Raw genomic sequence first — 12,641 nt, forward strand, 5'->3', positions numbered from 1 at the left:
ATCGTAGTGTCGTAACTTGCCTTAATACTTTTTAGTAAAACTTGTTATGATACGAGATTAATGCATGCTTTGTAAAAATGTATATCTTTTAAAAGAAAGTATTTTGTTCAAGAAAATGTTTTGTCAGAGGGTTTTTGGTCCCCTTTGCATTTATAGTTTGTATATCGTATGTGGTTCGATATACTTAGTTCACTATAAACAATGCTCTGATACCAATCTGTCACACCCCCAAACCAGAATGGCGGAAACATTCGGGGGTGGATGACTTCACGTAGTATCACAACCATTGAATATTGTAAAGAAAGTAACACAACCATCACATATATAATGAAAACGTATGTTGTTGCGTTATACATATTAGCAAAAGAATATTACAATGAGATGATAAATGTTCAATAATAAAACATCCTTAATGTTCCCTTCTCCAAAAGCTGGTGGTTACCTCTATTACTGATTCCCTGAGAAATACAAGTGGTTTCGAAAAAAGTGTCAACAATTAAGTTGGTGAGTTCATAAGTGTTTTGCATTTAAAAGTATGTCCTTTTTGATAGTAAATCGATGAACGAGGTTTTCAAAAAATCCAATATTTTCTATAAATGATTTGAAAAGTTTCCTGTGTTGGAGTGCGTTTGTGTTTTCCATATTTGAATAATAGTGATAAAATTTGTGTTAACGATAAAATGGAAAACTGAAATGCATATATGAATCTCGTAAATCAAACTTGTTTTTATACTTTTATGTGAGTTTTATAACCATACTATTGACACTGACGGCCTGTAACAACATTCTTCAAGTGTTGTAGTGTTATGACATTTGTCACCCCAGACCTGCCGGTCTAACTATAGCTAATAGTTTAGGTGCGGGATTGTCAATCCCGTATAGATCTATACACAAGTATCACGCTCTCTCTCCAAGAGATTAAGGTATATAATACAGGACTTCAAATGCATACATACGAGTACGTTGAAGTTTAAATGTCTCACATTACTTGGTATAAACAGATTTACAATAATAAAGACTTTACTTCTTTTGAAAGCATTTCATTTGTCGAGATGTATATGTAAAATGTATGAATCACTTGAACCCTACACTCATTATAGTTTCTCAAAAGTATGTTCCCATTTGGTAATAACAACTTGGTGATATAATAGCCCTTTAAACATAAAGTTATTTTTGTATCAAAACCCTATAAGAACGATATTATAATTATGTTTATAAAATGATACTTTGATTCGTAATGTACTTGTATTCCCCCCCCCCCCCCTAAAACGTGAAAAGAATTGAAAAGTAGGGGTATGAACTCACCCGTTAAGTTTGAAGAAAGAGGCTAGGGTTGAGCAGAACTTCGACCGCGGATGGTTGCGTCGTCAGGCTCTTCGGGGATCTCTGCAGCGTAAATCTTTCGTCGGGGGCTCGAGTACGGAAACCGAGGTGAAGGAATGGTCTCTGGAGCTGGGAGAATGACTGAGGAATTGTGAAAGTGTGCCAAAACTCGAAGGTCAACCTCTCTATTTATAGGCTGGAATTGCCTCGTACGCGGGGCGTACTTCCGGAGTACGCTGGGCGTACCTCGGTTACGCGGGGCGTAATATGGCGTCATGGCTTACGACTCCTGGCTAGCTAAGCATAGAGGGGGCGGGCCGATGGGACTCGACTCTGGGTCTAGTATGCGGGGCGTAATCTGGCCTGTCCTCTTCTAAATTTCGTAATTTTCGCGTACGAGCTCCGTTTTTCGTGTTCTTTATATCCACGCGTAAGTGAGATTATGTTCTACAACTTTCATTTAGACTCCGTCGGCCAGTTTTGAATTTATTTTTAATGATATATTTTTAATAGACTGGGCCTTCTAAAGTTCGTTAAAAATTCATAGGTTCTTTATTCGACGTCGGTTTTCGTTTGTCTTTTTATTGTTTTATTACCACTGATGAGATCTTCAACTTCCGTTTAGGTGGCGATAGCTAAATAACACTCGATCTTCAATCCGAGTTTTTAGCCCTCTACTACTGTTACGAAACTTTGAAAATCCGTAACTTCTTCATACGAGGTCCAATTTGGGCGATCTTTTTATGCACGCTCACCTTTCAATGAGATCTACGACTTTTGTTCAGATACTTAAGGCTAAAATGTATTTTATTGAGATTTTTCTTTTTATGTCAAATAATGTTTTAACGTCGTGTCGTAAATATATGAGTGGTTATAATTTCTTCAATATAACTCGGTTTTGAGCGTTCTTTATGTTTTTCGAAACCTTGGCATGATATCTATTATTCGATGCAGCCCAACCTTGATACTTGAACGCTTTATTTTCGAGGTTAATTTCGTTGTACTTAGCTTTCGAGTGTTACAATGCTTTTGGAAAATATAGGGTTGTCACACCTTCCCCCTCGTTATTCAGCCAAAACTCTAACCAACTAGGCTACAACCATACTTGTTATATATTTTCGAAAATTAATTAATATTATGTAAAAGCGTAAATAATTAATAATAAAAAAATGAAAAAACATATTTCAAAAAAATTTAATAAAACAAAATAAATTTTTAGCATATTGTAAAAAAATATTTTTTACAAAAAATTTACTTGTTTTTTTTACGTATTTGTTTTACATAATTTTTTTTAATGTATTTAAAAAAAATATGTTTCGTATACTATGTTATTACATTGCTATGATCCTAAAACATACTTTTACGTTTTCATATAAAAATATGTTTTTTTTGTTTCACAAAGGAAAAAAAGTTTTTTTTATGTATAAAATATGTTGTTTTAAATATTTAAAAAATACATTTTCGTATAAAATGTTTTTTACGTACAAACATTAAGAACGTGATAACATAACGTAAAAATATATTTTAGGATCAAATCAAAACGAATTACATTTTTTACGTAAATCAAACTAAAAACATTAAGATAACATAAAAACGCATTTTTCTTTACCGAAAAATACATTTTTTTTACGTAAAAATGCGTTTTTATACGTAAAAGTACATTTACGTAGAAATAATTTTTTTACGTAAGGCAAACTAAATACGTTTTTTTATGTACGGGTGATTGCTCCCTCACCCATATAAAGTATTTTTATATGAAAACGTAAAAATATATTTTACGATCATTACAATGTAATAACATAGTATACAAAAACATATTTTTTTAAATATATTAAAAAAATATTTTATGCAAAACAAATACGTAAAAAAACAAGTAAATTTTTTGTAAAAAATATTTTTTTTAACAATACGCTAAAAATATATTTTGTTTTATTAATTTTTTTATAAAATATGTTTTTTTAATTTTTTTTTTAATTATTTAAGCTTTTATGTAATATTAATTAATTTTTATAAATATATAATAGATTTGACTCTAGCCTAATTGGTTAGAGCTTTGGCCGAATAAGGTGAGGGGAAGGATGTCCCAGTATTTTAATGGACGTTGTTGTTAAATTATACAAGAAATTGCTAAGTAATAGCAACATACTCTTTCTTAGTCTTTCTACATGTTTACTTTATTTACTCTGCATAAGAAACTAAAACAATCTAATTACCTAAAATTCTCATGCGTTAAGAAGATGTTATTTATGTTATTGAATCACCCATAATTTCCATGTTAATGAGAAAGGAGAAAAAAACGTTGCTTTTTTTTTTTTGCATCTAATGTAGGGTATAAGTAATTGTGTTAAGTAGCTTTGTAGTCAAGTAAGATGGAAAAAATGGCCATTTTCCTCCTAAATACCATTTGTTTTGTTTCCCTCGTGTTGTTTATTGAGGATTGTTGATCATTAGCAGTGGAGTATATAGTATCAGACGAGGAGTCTTGGGTTTCTTGGTGCTACTCATGGAGCAATTCCATGTAAGTGATGCTTGACACAATTATCACAATACCCATAGTTAATTTTGGTAAGTTCATTAAATCCAACATTAATTTTAAAACTTAGAGCAATTTTACAAATATATTTTGAAAAATTTTCTATACTATGTCATTCTGCAATTAATACCAACAAACTTGATCCTCGAGAATCAATCGTCCATTGGAAGTTTGTGCGTGTGTTATGTTTCATGCATGCCTATCCAAACTCATTCAACTGTCGTTGACATATTCTATATGTCATATTGCATTGAAACAAAAAGGGAATCCAACTATACTTTAAATGCAAAGTCGCAATAAATATAGCACAATGTGTAAATATAAAAACACCGGGTGTGACTAATCGAGTAATCATTCAAATGAACTTTCCGACAAGCCTTTCATAAAATTGAATCTTTTTCGTTGAGCTTTCTTAGACTTAAAGAGTTTAACTCGAGGGAATGCAAAACGATAAATATATGTACAATTTTACCTTATATACATTATTAAGATCAGTTTGTTCAGGAAATTTAATTTATAAATAAATATAATTGTTAGTATACAAGATTATTTTGATTTCATTAAACAGAATCATAATTTTAACTTTTCATGAAACCATTAACTCTGTAGCTGAACATTATAATAATTTTGTACTAATTACACCCTTTCATGTTGAAAGGCTAAACAATGAATATGCATATTCTCACTTATGCAAGAAAGAAAAATCTATCAAGTGTTTTTGAAAAAAAATATAAATAAAGATAGAAAAAAATAGTTATGTATAGTAAGGAGTGTTATGGCCATTTAAAAATATAAACAACAAAACTGTCATTTTGCATAATGGTTGGGCTGTATGTGAAAAAATGTACAATTTTAGGGGGAGGTTTATGCAAATCACCATCGCTAGAGATCAGGGTTAGGGTTGACGCCCACACTTTTCTTACTATATATTCGATGTTCAGGATCCACAGCCGCTGTCATAATCAACTGAATCTAGATCCAGGATCCACACATCAAAATATTCAACTACTGGCTTAGGAGGATAATGCGTATCTGAAAATCATGCATTGTTTTGATAAAGTTATCGATCTGCGTCGTTTAATTAGGTCACGACAAATTCTCTATCATGCTTCTAGATCCAAAAGCTAGCAAAGATCCGCAACATTTTAAAACAAAAAACATGTAAGTTAATTTATACCATTCTGAATCATGTGTTTTCAAGCTGTTTTGTCATTTTTTTGGTGTTTCGAAGTTCATGTTGTTTGCCTGTCACTCACACTATTTCTTGATCTTTTCTCAGTCTAGTAGAATCAGATCAGTACCAGTTAGGTGTTCATCGCATTTCAATGGTTTTTTGGGTTTGTCAGAGGCCGCTCTACCTTATCCTTTCAAAGGTAAGTTTATAAAACGTTTTCTTATGTAATTGTTTTGATTCCAACAAATTTTTAATACTCAACTTTCCAATTTATGCTATATCTTGTAACGCTTCAGTAGTGTCTAAATCTGACATCTTGTTCCATTCTTACTGAATAACATTTGGAGATGATGGCTATCTTGACAGAAGTTGCAGATCTGATCTGTAGTTCTTGACGTGCTTATTCCTTAAATATCAATAAATTTGGTCCCTGTAGTATACTACTGCTTGTTTTAGTTTTGGTCCAAGGTTAAGATGGACATTCAATAAAAATCCAGTTATGTTTTCATTTCTGATTGTTAGATTTATCCTCCTTGCAGTGTGAAAGGGAATACCATATAGGGTGTTTGAGGGCACATCACATACACACAAACAACCGCTTATGGTCCCCAAATGCTCTGCCCATTTGCAAGGTTGTGGGATCTCCTCAAATTTATCCTCGGACAAATCAAAAGAAAGAATTAGCAGGCTTCTGATAAGCTGACCCATCAGAAACAACCCAATGAAGTGCGCCACTGTAAAGGAAAAGTGTAGTTCACTTCTCCGATAACTTCCTAGACGTTGGAATTTAATGTAAACTTTAGAAAACTGGTATGACTACTACCATTTCTAACCCCTAATACGACCTTGTAGTCATCCTTGGACGAATCATAACCAAAACCATAAATCATATATCCCTCCTGAGGGATTTGAGAATTTTCCAGTTTATTCACTTCTTGAGTTTCAGGATTGATAAGTAAAAAATTTGGTAGGAGAGGGAGAAACGCATACGAATATTTAAATATTTGGATATTTAATATGTATGAAAAAAATGTATATGTATGTGTATGTATGAAAATGCTCATTCAACGGTTGATGTTGCAACGGGGAAAATCAATGCTAATTTTAGTAGAAGATATACCATTAGATTTATGGTATGCTTGTTTGCTTCAACCATCATCTTTGCCATGTTTGCAATTCCTTTCAAGTTATTAAACTTTTCATCTCCACTTACATCTATAATATAGTTTTCAAGATTTGCTCTAAGTGTTCGATGGTCGTGCATTGGGAATTCGTTAAGATAAAATTTAGCCATTTTTAGTACTGCCTCCACATTAAATGCTTGAGAAGACTTAGTTGGACATAAAGAAGTCATCGAAACAATTAATGTTGTGTTTGCTTCAATAATGCGATTATTGAGCTCCTGAAATTGCATATCTATGACCGCAACAAATATATCAGCTTTGTAGTGGTACAAACAATTAAGCTACGACTTAAACAGCTTTGTAGTGGTACAAACAATTAATCTACGAGTTAAACAAAAATACTTGTTAATAGTTAATTAGGAAAGTTGTGAAAATAAATAAACTTTCTAGTCGCTAACCTTTGAATCTTTGTGACAACTTAATCCATTGTAATATGGAGCTTCCATACTCAAAATCTCAAAATTACATTTTTCACAGAAACATCGTTTGAATATGCCCCTCCCCCCAACCTTAATTCCTATATTTTGTTGAGTCTATTCTTAGAGGACCTCACTTGGTGCATGGCATTTACAATATTTTGGTCTTTCTTTTGTAACGTGGTATTCAAATCATTTGTGACCCCATGATATCAACCATCAAGTGTAGGCAAAATATAAAAATCAAATGTTTGTAACGACTATTGTTGATTGTTTCTCTCTTAACATGTCCCAACGCTTATAAGATGATCCAATCAAGTTTAACAAACGAGAAATCAACTGAAAAAAATCATTAATCTCGGAGTGATTCTTTTCAACAAACACAAGTGCTAACTGTTATTAATGAGCAAAACAGCGGATAGAATGTGCATATTCCACTTCTTTCATAATGAAGGTGTTCAAGCTATTAAATGCACCTCTCAAGTTACTAGCTCCATCATAACCTTGCCCTCCGATAATATGTGAACTTAATCCATATTCTAAAAAAATGAATAAATTGTCTTTTTATGTGACAATGTTGAAGTGTCACTTGTTGGATTAGGTGTCTAAGCTCATAACTATTTTGGTATGTACTTGGCCCGATTATAAGCATAGTCCTTTTGTGTTGGCTTCACCATAGCAACTTGTATGATGAATTAAGGAGAGAGAGGATTAATTATGATTTATTAATATATTATGAGAATAATATATTAAAAGATAAATCATATTGTTTAATTAATATTAGTCAAAAATTAATTAAGAAATAATTTTGTGGCTAAAAGAGATTAATTAAATAAAGGGGACTAATATTGTAATTATAAGATAGTTACAAATGCCCACCATGGTAACATGAATGCCCACCATGTCTTCCAAGTAACTCACCCTTTCATATCAATATACTTTTCATTGATCAAGGTGCTTTGTCTTTATGCATTCAAGTGAGAACACATAGAACTCACATGCATAATTAACTCAATTAGAATGACACAGAAAAAGAGTATGTCATCCACGATAGGCTTTAAACCTCAAGTCATGTGCTAGTGATGATCAACTAGGTTTAACTCTTGATTTGTTCTTGAAACCTTTCGAGACCATTAAGATGTTGGATTAGTGTCTAAGTCCATAACTATTTTGGTATGTACTTGACCCGATTGTGCATGGTCCTTTTGAGTTGCTATCACCAAAGCAACTTGATAGGATGAATTATGGAGAGAAAGGATTAATTATGACTTATTAATATATTATGAGAATAATATATTAAAGGAGAAATCATATTGTTTAATTAATATTAGTCAAGAATTAATTGATAATTAATTTTGTGGCTAAAAGAGATTAATTAAACTTATGGGACTGGAACTATAATTATAAGATAATTGCATTTGGGCTATGGATCACCTTGGAATAATAGGTTAGACGAATTATATGGGGAAACCCATTAGAAATCGTCCAAGGGATATTCTAAAAGGGTCCATGGGCTGCTTAGGGCTTAAGCAGTTAGATTAGGGTTTCCTAGTTGAAAACCCTAATAGTCTACATGTATATATAGTACCCTTAAGCCCCAAAAACGTGGCAAAGAGTTCCACTAGGGTTTCAAGACGTTTTGGGCAGTCTCCTCTCTCCTTATTCTTCATCCTCTTGCTCTTGGTGTTTGTGAGCCATTAGAGGAGTGACACTTGTGACTCTAAACTTTCTAAAGCCATTACAAGGAGGATTTGAGATTCTTATTGCCACATAACAATCAATGTAAGATCTAAACCCCATTGTTATGTTAATATGATTAATAGTATGCTAGATCTAGGGTTTAAAGTCTTGAATGAATTGCATGTACAATAGAGAAACCTAGATCCAAGCTTTAGGGTTTACATGAGCACATAGGATGTTCTTTTGGCTAGAACCCATCATATGACTCCCACTGACTCCTTGACATATAAGATTCTCTTGTCAAGAAACATTCCTTGACAAAACAAATATTCAAAAGTTAGTGTAGCTTTTATCAAGACTATCACCACACATAATTGGTTCTAATTGGTCTTTGTCTTATCTAAGACATCATAACTTACCAATCTCAAATGTGCAGGAATTAGAAGACTTTTTCCAATTCCATATTTGTTGAGTTTTATAAACCTACTATAGACGTGTCACTCAATTCACAATCTTGGAGTATGACTCTAAGATTCGATATTGGAACGAAGTATGAGTGACTTCTTGATTTAACAATTTCCACAATTCCTAATTCCTCTTCTTAGACATACAAATGTACTAAGACTCACTTAAAGGATCAATTAAGATATGGTTCTTAATCATTAAGACTTTATCATAAAACACAATAAAAGGTACTCTCCCTCCTTCTTAGAACAGTGAAACTTTTATCTTTCTGCCTTCTTGATTCTTCTTACTCGTTCTGCCATTTATTGAAACCTTTTCAATCAACTCAGAATTACATTTAGTCTTATAAGTATAATCATCCTTACTAAACTTTAGTAAATAAAGACGAATACCTTTATGACTCTTGTGGTTGACTTGATCACCGCACAACCAAGTCTACGTGATCCCTAGCCCTTCACTTGACACTTTGCCAAAGATTTAGTCTAATTCTTAAATATGAAGTTTCTCATTCATCATGCAATGCATGTTGCATGATTCCAAGTTTATGTCTAATTGAAACTTAGGCGAAGAGAAACTCTCCCTGTTTGGTAAATTCTCGACATTACACAAATAACAAAATTAAGAATCACATCTAATTCAACATTGCTATAATTAGAAATCCATAAACATCCATTTTCACATATGCCATTGCAAGGATAAATAAATAAGCACTACAAATATAATTACATTCAGTGGCATAGAAAAAGTGCCACTAAAAACCAAAAAAGTGCCACTAAAGACCCCCTGGCAATCAGCATCACAAAAAAATAGTTCCACTAAAAGCGCTGCCACTAAAGACCTTTAGTGGCACTTTTTGGTTGTGCTGCTGCAGCCTAATTATGTTTTAGTGGCACTTTTCGATTTTGTCACTAAAGAACTTGTAGGTATTAGTGGCACTATTTTTATGCCACTATTTCACTAAAGAACTTGTAGGTTTAGTGGCACTATTTTTATGCCACTATTTAACTGCAAAAATAATTATTATTTTAACGCTTTTAGTGGAACTTTTTAACACAAAAAATTTATATTAATAAAATAGGTCCTATTTTTTAGTTTTAAATGGAATATAAAATAAGAATAGAACAATTAAGATAATAAACAAAAACAAAATATCATTACATCAATTCAAACTGTTCTATAAATAATATTTTCAATACATTTAAAACACAACCATCTTCAAAAAAGATTAATATGTCTAAATGTTGTGCAAGTACTCAAAACATAATAATATTGAACTAAATACTTGTTGCGAAGAAACACAAAACTTTAATTGTTATTTTTACAACCGGATCAATAGAACAAGAAGCACTGTTATCTTTAGAATCAACATCCTTCAAACTATTTTGAATTACTATTCATTTTCCATGTTGTAGATTTTACGGTATGTCCCCTTTCCTTCTTTTGAGTTCCTTCAAAAAATAAAAACAAAAAAAACAAAAAGAATCAATCAATACACATAAAAAACTTAGTTTTGTAAGGTACATTGCTATAAATGACCATAAATTCAAACATTATCTGGAAACCATATTTAAATCTCATAAATTCTTATTTTTATAAAGTACATTCCCATAAATGAGCATAAGTTCAAACATTTTCTAGAAACCATCTTAAAATCTCATAAAATCTATTATTTACAAAGTATATTGTTATAAATGACCATAAATTCAAACATTTTCCAGAAACCATCTTTAAATCTCATAAAATTTGTTGATGTTCTTTTTTAGCAACCTACTTTTATGTAATTACGTTATTAAGTTTTGTACCTAAAAATTTAGATAAAAATAAGTTACTAGTAGTAACATCATAAACCAAATATTTGGTTGCATAAAACTGTTCGATGTAAATAAGGCACAAAATGTCCCTTGACAATCAGGCATAGAACATTTGGTGAATTGTTTCTATCTTTCTATGCTATAAACATTTCCTAATATTATCAGTAAACAAAAAGCAAAAAAATAACACATAATATAATGAAGGTTTATTCATTATTTTTCAAATAATATTATATACCAAGGTAATGTCTTTTCTTTTATAAGTTGCATTGACTTTTGGAAAAGTCAAAGCCAATGCTAAAAATTCCAGCAAGGTCAAAGTCTAGATAATTTATACAAACAAATAGAAATTAACTGATGACGATCATGTTTGTGAATAGCTTATATATACACATATATAAATATTACATAAAATAGTTTTTTTCACATAATTTCTTTCTAACCTATACAAGTTAAGACAAACAGAGAAGAATCCATGATTCTAGCTCGAATATTAACATTATATGTTGAAGAAATCAAGAAATAGGTTATAACAATGTCATATTAAAAAAGCTCCAAGATCTGTCTTCAAGAGTAATAAAAAGGTACGTTTTCATATATATGGTTTTCAGGTTTTCATTCATTATTCATCTAAAAATTGATTTTATCCACTGCACTAACTTTAAAATCCCCCATCAAGACTTTTTTTTTTTAATCCGGTTAAATAAATTTCCTTTTTAATGAATTTTTATTATAAATGATTATTGGAATACTATGAATGAGAGTTTATGCATTTTGTAGTTAACGTGTTTTGACCTCCAAACCCATTTGCAATATTAACTTTTCAATCAAAATGTTAATTTTTCATTAGTCTGCATATTTTTGATTATGAAGTCGTAAATGACTTTCAGTCTCATAAAAACTTTAATATTAGTAAAGTGATATTTTGAATTTTACAGCCCACCTCACTTTTTGTCGACACTTATTTGTAAAGAGCATATATGACATAAAAGTTTAAGCATTGACACTAATAGAGAAAGATTTAGGGATGCATGTCGGGGTTTTGTATTGGTCACCCAAACTTGATCAAAACTGTAGACACAAAAATCGAAAGACCCAAACCTGACCAAAATTATAGACAACCAAAATCTAAAGCCCCAAGAATAAGAAGCCGACGAAAATCGAAAAAAGCAATCATGTGAACAGAAAACCCTAACAAACAAATCGAAAGGCCCAAGAAAACAACGGAAGTCAATGACACATACCTACGTTGGCGTCCGTTTCATGAGTAGAGAGTGGTGTAAGCGACCTCCATTGAACGTTAAAACCCTCCGTTTCGCTAAAACCCGCTTGTTTGGAAGTTTCGGGAAGAAGAGGATGCAATATAGATGAAACGTTCGGCTAGAATGGTGATTGTACAATGTGCATCAAAACTTTTACTAATAACTAAATTAATTCTACTCACAAAACATGAGTTACCTTTTGTATATATTTATAATTAACAATAAATCACCAACTCATACCTATAAATCTTTTCAGTAAATGAAAAACGAGTAGAAGAAATGACAATCCCAAGGTGAAAAGAGCAGAGGGTGGTAGAAGCAAATTTACATATTCCCGCCGATTCTTCTGCTCTAATTCCTGTCGATGCTCTAACAATCAGAATCGATTGTTACATCTAGGGTTAAAATAAAGGAGGTGTGCTGTGAAGTGAGATATGATAACTCAAAATCGATGTCCTTCCTTGCATTGATTGGTTTAGGGTTTTGGTGGAGACGAGGGTATGGATTTTGGGGTGGGCAGAACCTAGGTCTAAAATTTGGAGATTATAGGTAATTGAAAGTTGAAAATGAAAAAGAAAACTGCGCTTTTTTTTGTCTAGAGGCGCCAAAATGAAAATAAAGACATGTACAGTGTCACAGATGATAATGTGACACTAAAAATAGAAAGATACAGGGGCACAAAGGAATTTGAGCCACTAAAAATATGATATAGTGGCACAACAAAGAGTATGCCACTAAAAGTTTGTGCCACTAAATGTAAATTTATTTGTAGTGAAGACGAAATTAAAAATTC

At 31.8% G+C, this 12,641-nt stretch overlaps 1 long non-coding RNA gene across 1 annotated transcript; it reads left to right on the forward strand.

Moving 5' to 3' along the window:
- The first annotated feature begins 4,809 nt into the window (after positions 1 to 4,809).
- Positions 4,810 to 6,182, forward strand: LOC145071483 (uncharacterized). Its single transcript, XR_013690505.1, has 3 exons — positions 4,810 to 5,017; positions 5,136 to 5,229; positions 5,570 to 6,182. It is a non-coding gene; the product is annotated as an uncharacterized LOC145071483 (long non-coding RNA).
- The last annotated feature ends 6,459 nt before the right edge of the window (positions 6,183 to 12,641 follow it).

This window comes from Lactuca serriola, chromosome 1 (assembly GCF_051521515.1).
Source record: "Lactuca serriola cultivar US96UC23 chromosome 1, Lser_US96UC23_V15, whole genome shotgun sequence".
Classification (NCBI taxonomy): domain Eukaryota; kingdom Viridiplantae; phylum Streptophyta; class Magnoliopsida; order Asterales; family Asteraceae; genus Lactuca; species Lactuca serriola.